Consider the following 20,960-nt stretch of genomic DNA (forward strand, 5'->3'; position numbering starts at 1 on the left):
TTGGCTTCGATTCTCCGTGGTGGCGTATGAATAAGTTTTTTTAACTTTTAAAATCGTATCTGGTCCAATATAACATAATAAAAAATACGAAATCTGCATTAATCAAAATACCATATAAAGGCATATTTTACATCAGCCTGCTAGTATGTATATATATATATATATACATATATATATATATATATATATATATATATATATATATATATATATATATATATATGTGTGTGTGTGTGTGTGTGTGGGTGTGTGTGTGGGTGTGTATGAAAACTCCTAGTGGATAATAATAATAAATAAATAAATAAATAAAAAAGAAAGAAAAAAAAATAAAAGCCCGCAAATATTAATAGAATGAATCAAGTAGACAGCGGAGAGGGAGGGAAAGTTCCTACAGATCGAAAAATGAGATGGGGGTGAACAAAAAATCGTTGGTCATCGAAGATCAGTCTAAACTAAACACATTCTATTCACGCACACATACTGACACTGCACACCAGCATGTTTACAATAACGTTAGATCCTGTCGAATGAATGCGGCATTGTGATGGCAACAATTATGAATGCCATGAATAATAAATCATGTTGGGTGGTATTTTAATCATCCCTTCATGAAACACCGGATGACTTAAGAATAATATAAATAATGAAAGACTAACCTGTCTATAAATCCTCATGTCCATGTACTCGATCAAGCATTTCTATCCTGCCGTATGGTCAAATTCTATTGCGTTTCTTTCTTAGAAACGTTTCGAGACATGTTCAAATATGGAAGATAAATTCCGCTCTCATGAACAATTTAAATTGCATCAAACGAGAGCCCTCTTGATCGTTAATTATTTATTATTTTAACTTTTAAAACAATAGTGAAAACATGCATTTTAGTGTTGAAAACATGTTTTGCAATTAACTTTGATGAATTCTCTTGAGATTTATAAATTACTAGCCTGGGTGCCCGACGTTTCCCGAGTGGTTGAAGGTGGGTGTTGAGCAAAGAATAGGTGGTAGTAGGAAGGCAGGTTCGAACCTGTACCGCGAAGGAGGAAAAGAACGGGGAAAAACGTCATGTATTTGCTGTTACGACCACTGCCAAACCGAAAGTGGCCTAGGTACTAAGGTTAGACAATCGAAAAGAAGGAATAACATTAGAAAATATCGGCGAAAAAAGCGATTCCTCCCTGCAGAAAGGTGCCTAGTTTAGGATAAAGGTATTAATGTTTTTAGCCGATTTTTCGGTATTTGTCGTCTGAAGGGCCGAGCTTAAAAATGATACTGATCTTGTGCAAATCCGTCGCCTCTGTCGAAAGTTTTAGGCATACATACAAACATACACACATACATTCATATATTGGTAGCTCAAATTTTCAATTCAAACCGATTAAAATGCTTGCCTTATCTCTGAATACCATTTATGTAACATTTCACATGTTTAGACAAGAGATTGTCTGAGTAATTTGATAGAGACCGCAAAGGTTATTTTTTTTAATTTTACCCCTATTATGGCCTCTTAACATTTATTTTTTTGGGCTCAAATTAAGTTATTAAATTAGATCCATACTCAAGGAAATTATATCTGAAATTTCACGGATTAGACCCAAAAATCATTGGAGGAGTTTGGTAGAGTTTTCAAAGGTCAAATCGATTAACTCTGACCCATTAACAGCCACATTTCTGGCCAAAAACGGATAATAAAGATTTTCCCAAATCTCAGTACCCTGTATATCACATTTCGAGTATGTAGGATTAAAATTAACCGAGTTATTGCGTAGGGAACTGTACACAGACAGACACACAGACACAGAGACACAAGGGTACACAGACACACAGACACGTTCACCTTTATAGATATAAAGATAGATTGATTACTTCACCTTAAAAGAAAATGTAATTATTTAAGTTACATTCCTTTTTATTTTTTTTTAATTAGCTAAGCGATAAATCTGTTAATTGATTTTAATTTCAATTTCAATCAGCCTGTTAGGAATAAGCCTGTAAAGTATGACATATGGGGCATATTTATGACTGAGCCGTGATTTGATCACATGAACCAATTCCTAACTTAGAAAAGAAGACGTGGGTTAGTTGCTTTACAACTTCCCACTAATATTCACCGAGTGAATTGTATTATGAAACATTTGTGTATCAAATGTTTCATAATACAATTCACTCGGATCACAGAATTGTTCGTGTTCCGGTAAACTTAGACTTAAGCCTAAATTCATCGGATACTAAAAGCTTAGCACGTCTTTGTTCGATGTGGTGTGCTACTGTGGCGGGCTACTACTTACATTACAGCCAAGTCTTTGATCGGAAATAAGTGATGTGGCAAGCTCAAGAAGTTTATTAGCTAATTTACTGCCAACTTTAGCAAGCGAAAGATGTCGCACACATTTATTTAATTGTAAACAGTTTAATTCACATCATAGTTTAGGAATGTGATTAAAAAATTAGTAACAAACTGATTTTTGTAAAGAATGTAATGTTCTCGCCCGTCAGGAGAAAAGAATAAAAGAAAGAAAAATAAGGCTGCTGCGATTATTTAAAAGCTGGTGATGTCGTTTAGTAACGAGACTTCAGGACATCTAATATGTGTATGACAGGCAATAATAATAAGAAGCCATGTTGATAAGAGAAGGGCATTCCTGTTGGCAAAAGTGAGTTTTGTCAACGTTTATTGAATTTTGAGACAGGGAATTATGAAAAGGAGGAAGGTAAGATTTGAATTTTGATACTGGGAATTGTAAAGAACTAAAAGAACAGTTAACATAAATTGTTAGTAGAGCGCATAATATTTTACTGCAAGCTATTTAGGTTAACTGAAAAAATGGGCAGACGAATAAGGTTAAGCAATTACAGCATGAGGCAATTTACCGGAGACGGTGATTTGGTCACGTGGCTTAATAAGCTAAAGCTACTTGCAAACCTGCAAAAGATCGAAGATGTAGCAACATTGATTCCAATGTATTTGAAAGGGAATGCGCAAGCGATTTACCTGGAATTGAGAGCGACAGACCAGACCATTGCCGAGAGCATCGAGAACAAATTAAAGATCACATTTTCAGAGAGCGTTTTTGAGGCATACAATAAAGAGAGTTTCCTGGATCAGGGATACAGTGGGCGTATAAGAAGCGGAAATAAAGCGTCTAGCAGGATGGGAAGGATATAATAGACACAGTTTGAGACGGCTGATAAGCTAGCTGCAGAGAGTGATTTTCCTGGCCGCATATCTATGGAACTACAACGATTGACTGGGATTGAAATCCTGTGGTGGAGGGAATTTTAAGCCATTTTAGAGTGCTGGTAAAACATTCCTGCAAAATGGGAGAGTTGCAGCTTCTAAGATAAATCCCAGCAGAGAGGTGCACACGGGTGAGGAGGCAAAGTCGTAAATTTACAGGTAAATGCTTCACATATCAAGGACCCTAACTAGTGAAAGGTGTAGAGAGTCGCGACCAGACATGATCTGTTTTCGGTGTTCTCAGGTTGGACACTTTAGCAAGCATTGCTCTTCGCTTCCGAGAAACGAGTAAATGAGTTCTATTGCGCCAGTAATCACCCCTTTTCATACTGGAAAAGAGTGCGAGAGTTTGTTACTACAGATAGTGATCACTGTTAAAGGTAAGAGAGCTTAATTCCATGTTGATATCATTGGTACCACTACGCTTGTCAATACTACTCTCACCGACCCTTGGAATGGAGCCAGCAATATACGAGTAGTGGAGAGCAGAGAGGTTGAGTATTGTGGGGAGCCTGATGCCGAGAGGCTGGTGAGGAATATGTCGTTGCGACTCAAAGTGATTTCGCTAAATAGGTTTCTGGCAGGAATCGACATGGTACTGGACCTTGATGTGATAGACCGACACCGACTGAGAAGAGCTACACTTGCTAAAAGCCAGGTGAAATTTGGCAATCACTGTATAACAAAATTGTAACCAGTAGGAAAATTATAAAACCAACAAAACTGACGCCCTATCAGATTAAGAATGAATATTTTTAAGCCAATTTCGATGGTGACAAGTCAACAGTAAAGTAAAGTTTTATCGTGAAAAGCAGGACTATTCAGAACAACCTAAATTCGATACGCTTGATCTTAGAAAAAAATCGACACTGGAGCCGCGAGGATCAAATTACATCAGTCCAAAGCAACCGATAAGGAAGACCGTAGCTACTTGTTTTGCAATTTCGAAAATAGTTTCGCTTTTTTTATGTCAACCTCGCAGTGCTGATAAAAGTGAATGGGATGAGACCCAACTCCTTCAGTTTATTGTCTAGTTTCCTAGACACTTTTTATTCATAGGTAAGCAAGTGTGCTAAAATAATTATTAAGCCCCGCCTTTTCCCTTACCTATATATGTATTTTCATTTTCCCTTCCAATGCTAATGAGGTTATAGATTGCTTGACTTGCCAGTGGTGCGATTTCCTCTTACGAAGCTTTCAAATCTACCTTCCTCTTTTTTACTGGCAAATCAGTGTATCTGCCAAAGTTTTGTAATGGTGAATCTTTTTTTACTAACCTCTTTTTTATAATTGCAGATATTCATTTCACACTTGTAAATATAATTTTCATTCCACCAACCTCCAACGCATATTTCAAAAAAAGTTATAGTCTGAGTTTTTATGGTGATTATAGAAGGATGTGTAAAGTAATGGGTGCATTGTGTTAATGTCCAATTGTTGAAGGGTAAAATTAGGTTCTAACTAGATCAGAATAATTAACTTAGACGCTGATGGCGTCCATTGCCATTTTTGGCTTAGTGCCGCACTTTTCAACAAAACATTCCAGTCTGTACTTCTTATTGAAAATAAATATTTTTAGTGCTATATTTGCACAATGAATGGAGTCTCCAAATATTGCAAAATGCTTGCTAAACTCTTCGCCTTTGTTTACATACTTCAATATCTCTCGCAGTCTGGTGCACTCGAAGGAGTGCTCGATCTTCTCTTAATTAATATTATCAGCGCAAGCAGAAAGAATCTTTTCCAAAGTCAGTTTTAAAAAGTCTGTCATTAAAAGGCAATGCACCTTAAATCATTCGCCACGTAATAGTAAAGTCCCAGCTACTAGATATGATATCCTGTTTTTCAGAATGCGACCGCTGGACCTCTACAGCGCTCTGAGTGAAGTTCGGCATTTGTTGAAGAACCGAAATTGATCCCTCGGTTTACGTCGTCCTTCGACCGAGCGACAGACTTGAAACTCTTTTTACCTTACAATTAACATAGTCCTTAATAATCGACAATTTCTCATATTTTTTATATTCCTAATTCATCTCTCTTTTTAGATGAATAAAATAGTACCCCAACCATGACAAGGATTTTCTGTCTAATCTATATTTTAAAAAGTATGGATGGAAAAAATATACCAGTTAATTTAATTAATCTCATTTTATTTCATCTAACGATTTTATGCATCCAATGCGAAGTCGAATATCTTGGCTGGTAAAAATTTCACGGGCTAATAAAAGAGAAAACTGTTAGAAACTGTTTTTAAATTTCTAGAAAAAAGTTTTAACATACCAGTTTGTAGGACAGTAAGCTGTTACACATATCCACTAAAAGTGTCTATAGCAGGTAACAAACAGAAAGCTCGTAGTGCTCGTTTTTTTGCACATCGTCTACGTATACACTATCCTGAATCAATTAGAGAACTTTTTAAATTTGTTAAAACTGTCTTTCTGGAAGCCACGTTGATATCTTAAATAGCCAGATTTTTCGTCAATAATAAATTTTACCCGTATCCACAGATCGATGTTTTGGGTCGCCCATTTGTTGGGCGCCTCTCCCTGCAACATCTCCCTCAACTTTCACACACACACACACACACACACACACACACATACACACACACACACATACACCGACATTAACGAACACACATACACACAAAACTCATTGATTTATTATCGTCTGCTAATCTGTATAAATTTATACATTGCAATATTTCTAACTAATCTTTTTGAACTTTTTATATGATAAACAAAAGACATTGCTTATTATTAACACTTTTAATAAAACATAATTGATTTAATTAAGCAGATCAGTTTTGAATACGATTTTCTGCGCGGCTCTTAAACGATCTACTCTGGCTTCTCTGGTATCTCAACTAATAAATTTTGTCTTGTTTTTTAACAACATTATTCACAAACAATATTTACGAACAATATTCACACACATGCTATGTGTCTTATATTGAAAAGTAAACTTCCATTTAAAACATATGTAAACTACATTCCTTGTTAATATATGCCTTCTTAAACGATAATTTTGTTTGGTTTCAGTATAATATTTCTATCGGTTCTCTTACATTTGATTATAATCCCTGTGAACCGTTTTCAATGAAAATATGTGTTTCACATAACTTGAAAATAAAATCTCGAATGATAAAAAAATCAGTTAATTGACATAAATTTTAAACATTTAAATTGGCGCGTAGAAAGTAATTTCTAATTGTGTGTGTGGAAGCAGTTATGATACTATTGTAAAATAAATTTTCTCTAAAAAAAATTAAATATATCCACATATTAATTTCTTAGCATTATTGGAAATGTTTAGTGGAATGCTTGGGGCGTTGTTACAACATATAAGGCATATTCAAAAAAATAGAAAATATAGAGAAAAATTAAAAGAATAATAGTTTATGTAGCAAAAGGAAGTATATCAATATCAAATGTTATCAGGTTAGACTTGGCCAAGAGCAATAAATTATTTATTTCCAACAGGCAGAAGTATTATAATATAACCGACGTAATTACAGGATAAATACGCGAACTAGTCGGCTTTGTGTAAAGATATGTTTACTTAATATTGTGAATCCTGGATAGCGTCAGACGATCCGATGAATGTATGAAACACAAAATATGGCGTACAAGTTTGTTTTTTTTTATTGCAATAGATGTGTTTAATAGAAGAGGAATGTTATTGAAATGGAAAGCTTAATAGTTTAAAACATTAAACTATTTTCATTTCAATATTTATATAATAAAATAATGGAATTTTATTTTTACAAAACAATTAAATTACAGTTCACCAAAACAAAAAGGTTGACCTGGTTGCATGACGTAATAAATAAAAAAACAAATTATCATATCCTCGTAAAATACAAACCAGTTCAGCGAGTTGGCAGCTAAACACCTGACGAGAATTAGTTTAGACTGACTGGAGATATGCTGCGAAGAGGTTTTGTTTCTGCGGCCCGTAGCAGCAGCGACTTGACAAGCTAAAACAGATGTAGAAACTAAAGAGAAATGTGTACAACTCCAGTGGAAGTCATAAAGATGAAATAAATTTATGCAACATATAACTTGATGTAATGACCTTTTTTGGAAGGGGAAAAATTACCGCCGGACAACAGTGACTATGAAGAAGGTATGTGTTTCCTCTCTGTGCCACGCAAACAAAACCTGTAATTAAAATGTACGTATATTGGTCCCGATAGTGAACTGTAGTTATATGTGTAAACACACACAATCGAACAGAGGATAATATTCATAATACGGAAAAGAAAACATTACACTTATATTAAAAGAGACATGCATATATATACATATATATATATACAAATATATATATATATATATATATATATATATATATACTTGACAGCACGATCAGCTGCACAACATACGCGTTATATATACACACGTCAGAGAGACGGTTATTGGCAAATAAAATAATATCGGAGCGTGTGCGCGCACGTTTGAATTTATTTTTATAAGGACACTTGTCACCAAGTGTATTTGCTCCGGGAAGGTTAGTAAAATACAGAATGAGATAGCACATAATTTGTAATAGCTGGTGTGTACCATTGAACAGTTGTAGAAAGATTATAATGCGTTAAGCTATGTTACATTGTTTGAAGGGAGAAGACTCGTAGTGTAAGAAGCCGCCCCAATATTTCATCATGACAGTACGTTTGAAATATACCATATAGTAAACCTAGCCATACAGTACTCCAGAATCTAATCAAAATTATGGGATGTGGCTGATTACAATTTAAACAAGGCAAGAACGAAATTCATGATCTTGGCGAATGATGAGGTAAATAAGTTTGGGTATGTGTGGATACGTGAGTGTAATTTATGTAACAAGCAATTATGAGCTGTGTGTTTGAAGCATTTACGAAAAACAGAGAGGAGTTAAGGCAGATTATCAAGTAGAAGTTGTAACAAAAGTCGAGTTATCTTCAGCAGTAGGAATGTTAGATGAAATTGGCTAGTTTGGTCTGGCTGGTGGTAGGGATCATCATAATTATAATAGCTTTACTCATTGAAGATATGAAGCAGGCGAAAGCGAAAAAGTAACTACAAAATGACAAAAAAAAGCAGATAAGTGGAGAGGGGTTATAATGAGTGCACTCTATCGAAATATTGGGCAGGAGCACAAACTTCAACAAAGTAGGAGGGAATCAAGCAGGAAAGACAAATTTGGAGAAAGAAATCTAAAGTGACGTGAAAACGCTTCACTAAGTCGAGATTAATGTAAAAATAAAATAATGTTAAAGATATAATTCCAGTTTAGCAAACGGAAAAATGAACAAATAATTTTAAAAAGTGTTGAAAGCTCTTGTTAATAAGAACAGACAAAATCAGCATTTCTTTGCATCCATAATCTTTAGATTTTTTGTCATTTTCTTCCGTACACAAATGAGTATATGCTGCTCACATGTACACATACAACTATATACTATCTAATTTGATTTAATTCCTTTATATAATACAATATTCTACCTACTTCTACTGTATATTGTAGTATGATAAAGCACACTGTCTATATTATTTTTCTCTAGTTTTCCTAATTTTACCAGACATAACAAGAGTGAGGATAAACTAGGGTTATCAGTTTATTTAGATGACTTGGTTGTTTCTTCGCTTGTCAGGCTTGACTAAACAGAAGAGTAGTATGAGTGTAAGGAGTCCAGAGTGTTGTAATATGACGACCAGGAGAAGAGAAAGGAAACGCATGAGACAGCAAATGATGAGTGTTTGAGGAGTGGTAATTTGCGGCAGTCAGCTTAGAATATGAGAGAAAATATATGATGTAGTACAGAAAAAATATAATGCCCTGTCTGATTAAAATATTTTTTAAATAGATGAGTAAACATTGACTCAATATCAATCGACCATTGAAATTAATATTAAAAAAAATTCTATAAAATGTTAATGTTAAAAATGAAAATTTTACTATTTTTCTAGTTATACTACTACTATTTTTATTGATAGAAGTTGAGTCTCCTTGCTGCGACTAGAGAGGTAATACCAATCAGGGATCCGTTCTCGAGGTTCAGCCCGACAGAATAGGAGCAAGAACTGTCCCAGTACCTGTCGCATTGGTATTACCTTGGAGGGCTACCATCCCAGATCTTGCGGCCTTTGGGTGGGGAAAGCTTAATCGTTGTTGCTTTAGGCGCCCCTACCGAGAAATGCCGATGTGCATGTCGAGGAAAGTTTTACTTGGCCAACATTTTCCTCCTTTAGGAGCACTGATTGGACATCCTTATTTTCTGACCGTGGGTCACATCTTGCTGAGGTAGTCATAATAAATTCTCCAAATGCATAAAATGCTGTTTTACATTCCCTTTTTACATTTATGTATTTCTCTTATTCTCTTTCTCTCTCCCTCTCTCTTTCTCTCTCTTTCTGCTTTTATATGTGATGCGTCTGTCCCTCTAGTGTCATTTCTTTGTTTCTACTTTAATTGCATTATTCGGTTCTTTCAACACATACATAATGTTACATAATGTTGTAGAATACGTCTAATTTTGTCTCTGAATAACGACCTTCAGCATTCTTATTGTACTTATATTTTCCTTATACTTGCTCCACAATGAAGTTCAGTTTTGCATCGAATTCAGTTATCCTAAGGGGATAGAGGTAGAGATTCCTTTAGCTGTGGAGACTATGGAGGTGAGCATGATGAGGAATACCGTCGACGGGTACTGAATAAGACGATGCTATTTTTGCACAGTCGGACACAAATATCGCAGGTAAAATTGGTGCGATGATAAATATCACAAAATATAACTTACGCTATTCTTTTCATAGGTGAAAGCAGGTAAGTTAGCTAAGACAAAAATGACGACGTTCTAGACTAACTTATCAAGTTTTTTTTTTGTATTTAAATTCCCTGAATATAAGTTTCTGTACTCAGAAAAGATATAATTCGCTAATTGTTTCACCAGTGCCTGCCATCATGTATAGTATGCATAGAGACAACAAGTAGACAAGATACCAACCAATTAAATTGTTTTAAAAGTATAGTAGACGATCCGTGATTCATTTTATTTATTTGTTTGTCATCTGTTTCAGCGTATTTCATCTACACTTTGTATCATTATCCTGTAATCGAGATAAAATTATAATACTGAAAAGAGATCTCTGTATCATTTTCTTTTTTCTACAATACGTCAGTGTGTTTATCATTTCTTACTTTATCAGATCTGGATCACAGACAACACATTTACACTTAGCGCTGCTTTTTGCAGTACACATTAAGCTAAAAACTCGACCATTCTATTAATTTTCACCTAAATTGTCATGTCTGTCCATTTTACCTATATTTAAAATAGAATAAGTGACGACGTCATAACTCACGTCTGGCAATGTATTTATTTTCTTTCAAAATCACAATCCTGTTTTATTATCGATTTTAGATAAGGAATAGGAATTAGATAAATCGTACATTTTAAACTCTTTACTCCTTAGTTCTAGTTTTTTTTCTTCTTTTTTATACTAAAACAGAACTAACCTAAGAATATAAGAAAACAGGACTTGTCTTTGACCTCAAACACATTGTATAAACCCGTTGATAATTAATTATTTACAGATGTTCTTAAGTCAAAAGATCTAATAAAAACATAATATACAATAGATGAACCAAAATAAATTAATAAAATCTATTCTGTTTCCAAACAGTTTTATTTTGATAATTTTATTTTGATAATTTTATTTTTATAATTTTATAAAACTTTACCATCGTTTGTCCGGAAGTTGTTTTTCGATAAAAGAAATCTCCTTTAAAGTTAATCCTATTTCAGATTTAATAACTAGTACTTATTTGACATACTTTTGCTGTTTTTAATTCTAAGACACTTCTGTGCGTGGCATTCATCAGTTGCCGGATATTATCTTGATGAATTTCTTTTTCATGTCTAACGTAATAATGTTAAAAGTTCAGGATTTGAAAATAACTCCTTTTTCTTTTTGCGAAGGTGCTGACCCATTATGCCCCGAAAGGTTTTTAATTGGTACATTATCAGGAGACTGACTTTGCTATAGAATTTTATGTATACTATTTTGGCTCAATCAATGTTGTGCCGCCCTAGCAGACTGACAAGAGTGGCTTTGTCTTCCATAAAGGTTTAACATGATTCATTTAACACGCGGAGAATATTGCCAGAGGTCCGTCATGTAATATTGAAAAATAATTAGCAGAATTAATGTTTCCCCTCGCATTTCACCAGGTCTCAGTAACTGTCACTACAAATTGAACGGCATGTTATAACCGAGAAATTTCCATGTTTCAGCGCTTGCTAGGGAGACTCCATATCGATACGATTCTACTGTCGGGAAATAATGCAAATCGTAACCTATCAGAGAAAATAACATTGGTTCAAAAGGTCATAGGTCTCTCTACCATCTTACAAGCCACTATATTTCTACATCACTGCTTAGTGACCATTCGGCGTAGGATTATGTATCCTGTTGAGATGCTCCCTGCTTACATACGAACTACATAAGACCGCCAACACTACCTACGAGCAGGGTTTTATTCAAGTCCGCTAACTATTCGGCGCTTTGTCTCTGACAGGATCGTTTTCTCACGTTTGTTGTCATCTGCTTTTCCCAGAAAATGCACCTTAAAATCACACGCGTGGTGTCAGCGGCAAACAGTCAAAAGAATTCAGTCTTCGAAGCAATAAAATAATTACGAACTTTACTCCTCCTGATAAAGAATAATCATACAGAAAACTGCATCTTTAATTCGTGTGTCCAGAACTGAACTAGCATGTAAATATATATGTGCATTATGATGTTTATATATTCATAATAATCCACATGGTGAGGATAAGAAAAGTAAACGATAACCATTGCATTTTTAACGGGATTATTTACAATTAAATACAACGACAATAGATTGTTTGGGGATAAATGCATTTTTCAGCCAAACAAAATGCAACCAGCAGCCCCCAAAGCGCTAAAAAAGACAACAAAATACTTACGGGAACCAAGCAGGTTGGCTAGCCAGTTGGTTGGAAGCTCTGGGTATTGCTTCAGCTATCAAGCATTTCGGTCCATATATAATTCAATCGGAACACGTTACCGAAGTGCTCACAGATAGTCGCCCCTGTGTACAAGCATCTGAGAAACTCCAACTCCGCATTCTCTGCACGCTCTAGGGTCACAACGTTCCTGAGTTTTATTTATCGATATTCTGTATAATTATCCCATATACCAGGGAAAAATAAAATATCAGATTATGCTAGCCGAAACGCTATTCATTGTAAGGAAAAATGCCAAATTTGTAAATTTATCAACGCCCTGGAGATATCTGTAATTAGAGAAATTACTGTAAAAGATATATTAGCTGGTCATTGTCCGATCCCATACATGACTCGTAACGCATGAACCCAGGATCAACAAGACTGTCTGGACTTACAACAAGTGTATAGAATATTACTTTATGGCAGAACTCCATCTAAGAAGAAGAAAGGTTTAACCACTATAAAAAAGCTATTTACAACATTGTAAACTCCCATCAACCACGGCATATGGGTTAATCATAGTTGCACAGGAGGAAGACTTGCGCCCAGCTAGACAGAGAATCGTCAGTCCCCAAGGAGTATTAGACGGACGTTTAGTAGTTCTACACTTACAACTTCACCATGTCAGTAAAAAACCAGTTAAAGCAGATTTTTAATATGGGATTCTGTGCACTCGATATGAACAAGCCCATCAGTCGTTCCATAAATAGTTGCCACACTTGCATGTCACTAAAGCAGATATCAAGCAAATTCAAGAAGCAATCCTCAACTAAACCACCAGATAAAATTGGGAGCTGGTACGCTGGTGATGTCGTAAAACGTGAAGGACAACTAGTATTATTAATTCAAGAAAATGTTTCTGTCCTAACACATGCAACGTTACTATTATCAGAAAGCAACCAATCTCTAAGAGCGTGTTTAATCACAACCATATCGAGGTTCTGTCCCCCGTCGGGTGATGAAGTAAAGATCATGGTTGATGGCGCTTCTGAATTTCAAGCCCTACTCACAGACAACTTACTGGGATCATTCCGTATTAAAATAGAGATTGGAGAGATAAAGAACGGTAACAAAAATCCAATTAGTGAAAGCTCAGTATCAGACTTTCATACGGAATTATGCAAATTAAAACCATCCGGCGGTAAGATAACGGATACTGAGTTGGCCGTGATAATATATAATATGAATAGTAGAGTTAGAGAAAACGGCTACTCTTCTCTAGAAGTTTGGACAATGAGAGACTAACCATTGGTGAGAAACTTCCGATAGAAGACAAACACCTGACTAAAGAAAAATACCAAAATTAGTTAAAAGGTCACGAGGCATCAGCTAAATATAAAGGCCGAGGCAAAACTACGGAGATAAAGATCGACGTCAAAGTTGGGGAGACTGTCCATCTATACCAAGATAGAGTGAACACTAATGTCTGCAGTAGATATATGGTGATGAAAGTTGTCGATCATTATTTTACTGTGCAGAAGTTTACGGATAGACAGTTTAGGAGGAAGAGATACAAAGGGAAGAAATATGATATTATCAAAATTGAACAACACCCTTACCATTCCACCACCGATCAAAACGGAAGTGAAAATGAAATAAATATCCTTAAATATATCGAACCCAATTCATCATTCAATGTACAATGGGACTATACTAAACATAGAGACACACAAATATGCAAGATGACAGTACAAACTGTATGCACCCAATAGAAGGAAGCCACCAGAGTATAGTTCCTGATGAAATTAGTGATCTGCGTCGGTCTTCACGAATCCAAAGACGTCCAAGATTTTTAGAAGAGAGCTATGTGATGTATAGTAACTCTGATTAAGTTCTATTCAGAAATCGTACCCACACAATTTAGGAGGGGGGAATGGCGAAAAATGACTCTGTCACTGCTTAGTGACCATTCGGCGTAGGAATATGTATCCTGTTGAGATGCTCTCCGGTTACATACGAACAACATACTTATATAAGGCCGTCAACACTACCTACGAGCAGGGTTTTATTCAAGTCTGCTAACTTTTCGGCGCTTTGTCTCTGACAGGATCGTTTTCTCCCGTGGATTATTATTGTCATATTCCTTTCCCAGAAAAAACACCTTAAAGCCACACACGCTGCGTTTGATCTTGGCGTGACGAAGAAGGGGTTTCTCTCACGCAGCTCTACCATAGTAGCCCAGCTTGTGAAGATACCCAACAGCTGTTCTGTCACTGACACAAGCTTTTGTTGTAATATAAGAACATTTGCAACGAGAATTCTCTTATACATTTCTTTTCACAGGACGCAAAGTTCTTTCCGAGGACCCGGTGCAATCTTAGTGATAGTTTTGTGCACTCTTTATTCTCTCTTGTTTATTGTCCGATCAATGTATTAACAGTAAAAAAGGAAACTGAAAGTTTTCACTGCTATTTTGTGTTGACAAAGACTATATTTATGCTGTCCCACGATTCGTCCTCGCAGAAATTCTGATAGCTCCTTTGTTCTGTGGCATGCTTAAATATTGTTTAATGCAATTTTAATTTTAATGTGTTATTTCAAACATATTCGTATCTGTAAATATAAATAAGCATATTCTAATCGTCGGAAAATATTTATCCTAGTGTCTATTCTTTTCTGTCATGTATGTGTATGTCATATGACCCTTTACCCTTTCCCTTAAACTTTACAATATTTTAATTTTAAGTAAATATATCATTTTTCTATTCTTTTCATTTATGGACTGGTCTCTTCTATAGAAAGTAACCACTTTCCAGAGAAAGAAATCTCTTTGTTGCATTTCCAAGAATTAAATCACTTGATAGTTTATTTTATCTCATCCGGTATGAGGCCCACCATAATTTCCCCAATAATAATATATTTGGGACACACTTGAAATCACTGGTTTATCTATTAAAGATGGGTTATCAACGTATGTATAAATTGCTCTTACAATCGCGCTATGATATCGGGTGTATCTTTGCTCAAAACACAACTATGTTCAGATGGTTAAAAAAGTATAAATAAAGATTGTGGACCATATGCTTGCTTGGCTTTGCTATAGAAGGTTTTTGAATCTTTACAGTAAAAATTATTTTGTATTTAAGCAGACAACTCAGTCCACTCCTTATTCTCTATCTGTTGAAGCTATCACAACAGGTTTCCTTTTGCCTCTTTGAAATAATTATCAGCTTTTTATCTAGTGATATGAACTAAAAATATTTATCGTGGGCTCTTTTTACTACTCTTCAATAAGGTTGTAGATAATAACATCAGATTCCTCAAAACAGTCTCTGCGCTTATTCTTAAGACCTGCGAATTTTAATCCGGTGCTGTAAATTTTGATTTGAATTGGTCCCATGTTCTGTCAAATATGATGTCATTCATTCAATTCTTTAGCTTATCACGTACTTTCACACTTTTCAGCTCAGAGACATCTATGCGCTTGTGAATTTTAACAATACCAAGTTTCACCTACATCGTAATTTGTATCATGATCTTCGCATTAACAAGTTTGTTGTCAGTATCACGCTTACCACCTAGCATCGCTCTGTCTGTACACATATCTTGAAGATCGCGTCGCCCTTTGATGATGATAGTCAATAATATAGCGACGTTTGGACCTCGGCGATTCATGTTGATTTGTAAAAAATCTTACGTTGGTGGAAGGTGTTACAAAGTGCAAGTTAAAACTTTGTGAAGAACTGGAAGAGAAGAATACCATTGTCTTGTCATAAGCTTTACCAAGTGTATACCTCCTTAAAACACCACAAGTCTCCATGATTACATACGACTTGTGCACTGTAGTAACCAAATAACAACATTTTATCACACGTGCTATTCTTGAAAAAGAGTTTCTCAATCCATTCATAAAATGCTATGATAATATCTTGACTACTACATAAACTTGGAACATACATTAAAATAACTGATACATAACGACTCAACGGTAAAATCAGACTTCACAAACCTCGTAATGTTGTCCAAGTAGGCGTAATATATTTTTGAAGATTACAAAACACACAACGTTCTGTTCACTTTTTAACTCTTCTTCAAGGTTGGTAAATCGCAGCAACACACTAATTAAATATTTAAATGTTCACAGAGACATGCTTTATTATTTGTATATATGTATATATATATATACACACATGTGCATATATATGTATGTATATATATGCATGTATATATATATATATATATATATATATATACTAGCTGGGCGCTCGGCGTTGCCCGGTTGTACAATATGCTTAAACATGTTATTTTAATATATGCAGAATGCGTATGTATTATTATAGATAAACTCCTTAATTGAATATTATATATTTCAAACAATAATATTCTGCGGTGACTAATTCGCAAAAAAAAAAAACCCAAAAAAACAAACCGAAAATAAAAATAAATAATAACAATAATAATAATGATAATATCGTTTATCAAATTCCGTTTGTGTTTGTTTACAATATAACATCAATTGATATTTGGGATTGACGATGAATGATCTGGAAAAGTCGCTTCTGATAATTGTTTAGTTTTATAATACGCAAACGAAGAAATGATTTACGGCGACTTTAAATGATCCCTCTTTATATGTCGTAAAATGAATTCATAATTAAGAAAAAGTTGAATAAAATTGTGAGATACACCCGGGATTGAACAGAGAATCATTCGCTCTCTAGTTGAGCAACTAAGCTACATCTGCAGATGTTTATCATTTTTAAGACATCATTTCCTTAGATTTTACTATCTCCTTTGCTGGTGTGTTACATAAGAAGGGTTATCCCCCTTCTCATGTAAGTAAGAAGGCCAACTAGATAAGTGAAAATGATATTAGGAAATAGAACACTGTAGGCACGTTTTAAAAGATAGTACATAATTTGAATCCTAGAAATGTAGTTGATTGTTAATTCTTTTAGAAATTACTAAATATTATTTATGTCAGAGATAGAGCGATTGTCCATTCCTTTAGAAATAATTGAATATTAAATATGCCAGTTAAAAAAATAGACGATAACAAAGTTGAAAATATAATGTAATGAATAGGTTTAATGATACAATTTAATTTACGGATTTCTTTTTTATCAGAGGTGTGTAAATACATGTGCAAGGGCACGGGTGAATTGAAATGTAATAAAGTTACGTAAAGACCACACCTCTGACGGCATAAAGGAGATTCTGAATATATTATAATGGGGTTCAAAGTTAGAAAAACTCATGACCATAGAGAGTTTGTCAGAGATGCAAGCTGATGCTCTTAAAGGCAAAGGGTAGAAGAGTAGACCATGTGGTTGAAAAGGATTGAATCCCTGACATTATCAATCGGCCGGCTGATTAATAAAAATAACCATCTATATTTTATAACTGTTTGTCTTCGTCTCGTAATTACAACTAAATTGTAAATGTGTTTTGTCTATAATCATCTATAAATGACCATTGCATAACTCCTCCTCAAGTAAAATGCCCACTCCTCTGTGTTAACAAGAACTGTATACATGCCTGTTAGGGTTTTCTTCAGTCTAGGGATATCGGAACACCGCAAACATAATCAGATAAACAATAAAAGAGTAAAAAAAAAGATATTTCGAATAGTAAAACAAATTTTTATTAACCAAGAAAGAAAATCAAAATTTAAAAAAAAGTAAAAAAAAAACATGAATTTCAATAAGGTGGTTATAATCAATAGTGTTAAGGGATATAACTCTGTTTTCTGGTTATTTTCCTTTTGATAGACAAAAAGGTTTTTAAGTTATGTTTTTTATATCTTTTAGACATACATGCCCTTTGGTTCAATATAATTCCGAAAAATCTATATTTACCTGTTTGATGAGGACAGAGATTTCTTTTCTGTAACTTGTTTGGTTCATCGATTATTTTAACGACTCAAGTTTTCTTGTTTTACTTTCAGTCGGAATTATAAAGATTGGTCGCCTCTCGTTTGCGTCCCAACATCATGTTATAACTGAGTTAATTTTGCGGTCGTTCGCTATTTATAGCGATCGTTAAAGAAGGTTCTGGAACAAACAGTTTAGAATGTTTTTATTTCCATATTTTGAAAATCTCCAGAGACGCTTATTTGAACATTTTATTTTAAAATTCTTCAGTAATAATTTATATTATTTATATAATCTTTTATTGATTTTCCTTTCCAATAAGTAATTTATTTTTTTAGATTTTATATTATATAATATTTAAAGCATTGTTTTTTTTATTATAATTATTAATTATATTATTAATTATTCTTTATTATATTTTATTTTTATTATATGTTATTATTTGGATAATAAATAATACCATTATAATTATTAATACAATTAATAATTATATATTATTTTATTTTATTATATGTTATTATTTGGATAATATGAGAAATTCCGCGCACAACTGCTCTCTTGGTTGTTTAGGCCAGCCACAGATCTGTGATTGGTTTAAATTTGAATGTGTCGAGGGATTTGACTTGGCGCCCGTTTAGTATACATGCGTTTATTTTTCAGTCTGAGCAAAAACATGGAACGATACAGACTCAAACCAGCAATCCCCTCACTAGGGAGCAAAGAAAGTTCCCTCATGGACGCCAAACAGTCGGTGACCGAAGGACATATCTCTACAAGCAGAGACAATTCATTTTGCTAAACCTATTCAGGTCTAGGTATGACATTCAAGGAACTGTTCATAATGTTATTATCCGAATATTGGATCTTATTTCTTCTTGAGTCCCAAAGGGCTCACATTATGCCTGATTATAGGCGTCTTCATTCCCGCCGTGTTCTCCATGATTTTAATGGCTCTTAGCAAAGGAACAATGAACAAGCATTCCAACAATAGGAATTCATACTCCATGCGTATGGTACTAAATCGGGCCACCGTTTTGCAATAGAACTTACCAAAAACAAAGAACATTCATTGCTGTTACATTGCGAATCAATTTCGAGTTTAAAGGTATGGCTTTTGTTCGTGAAATTCATTTTCTACTGCAGGGAGTAATTTGAGTGTATAAGAAAGAAATTTCTTACAATAATAAATATATTTCTTTGTGTAATAAATCTTAATTTCTTCTCATCAAAAGGGGAAACTATATCATTCCATTACAATGTCCCAGCTCTGTATTTATAATCTGAAGTCCCCAAGAATCGTCATAGTCGTCATGATGTACCAAGAATATAAATGTCACTTCTTCAGTATTGTCATCATCGTCGATATCTCTGTTCTGAGTCCTCCGTTATACATGTCCCCGATATAAACCCCCGACAACACAACAGGTGTAATGTAAAATATTTCCCTGTAAATTTATTTTTCATCCATAAAGGAGAAGAGCATTTTTAAAGATCGGATTTTTTTGGATTTTTTATATGTATCCAATAAATTCCTATACAAAACATATGTAAAAACAGACGTGTAATATCAGCTTTGTCCTACATTCGTAAATGATAATCTCAGCCGTTTCGGAACTTATGGGAAAGGAACTCACACACACACAAAGTGACATATATATATATATATATATATATATATATATATATATATATATATATATATATATATATATACTAGCAGCAGGCCGTCCGGCACTGCCTCGGTCGTTAAATATGCTTAAGTATGATACTTTGATTAATGCACTTTTCGTATTTACTATTATATTATATTGAACCCAATATATAGTTATGATTTAAAAAGTTTTATAAATTACTTGTGCGCCACCAATGAGAATCAAAACTTAAAAGTTTAGCGTAGGATTTACTTTTTCCTTTGATATTAATGACTGACCTATGAATATATTTTTATATTTTTCGTTCTTTTTTTTGGGGGGGGGGATGGCGGTATTCAATTATACAACTTGTACTTTTGCAGTTTAAGTAACCAGTTTTTTTTTTATTCGTAAGTAACGCACCGACATTAACCGAGCAGAAAATACCGTTCAATATTTCACAAAAATTCCGCCCCACGCCCACCCCCAAATGTAAGCAGATGTTGTTTTTTTTTAATATTCAACCGTTCTTCTGCTCTGATGATGTCGGAAAAATGGTTAATTAAACTGCAGAGCATCTGTAAAAACTGTACAAATTCTATAACTAAATGAAAAACATGAAAATATGTTTTTGTAAACCGCCCGTGAAAACTTACTGACAGTATTTTTTTTTCATTTAAAGAAGTGAAAACTATTTTTTATGAGATAATTTTAAATATCCGCCATGTATTCATGTGCCCTGTGAAATGTTATGTTACCATGTGCGTGCGCGCACGAACGTACATTTCAGTAAGAATCGCTACCGGGTCGCGTTTACTAAGGCACTAAAATGTCACAAAATAGTCCCAGGCGCAAGGGTTAATACCGTGCAAACGGTACATTTGCGACGAGTTGGATTTTCAAGTTCATTGTCCGCGACCTTGAATACTCTTAAAAAATAAAATTATAGTCGCCAGTGTTCTGCTGCAGCGTAGGGTAATAACCACATCGTCAAGCCGCGTTTCCATAATAATAAAAAAATAAAGCAAAATTAAAATCGATAATGGTAAGGAAATTAGATTAAACAAAGCATTTTAAGCAAACCGTGAAAAACTTTAACATCTTATAAAGCAAACGGCGTCAGCTTTAAGTGTTTTGAATCGCTACACACGCTATCGGACAGAGGGAAAAAAACTTTAAAACATACACGATTTTTATATAAATGTATATGTATTACATATACACTGTGTAGTCATTCAAAAATAAATAAAATGCGACAC

This window comes from Euprymna scolopes, chromosome 13 (genome assembly GCF_053919585.1).
Source record: "Euprymna scolopes isolate OS-2025 chromosome 13, ASM5391958v1, whole genome shotgun sequence".
NCBI classification, from domain to species: Eukaryota; Metazoa; Mollusca; class Cephalopoda; order Sepiida; family Sepiolidae; genus Euprymna; species Euprymna scolopes.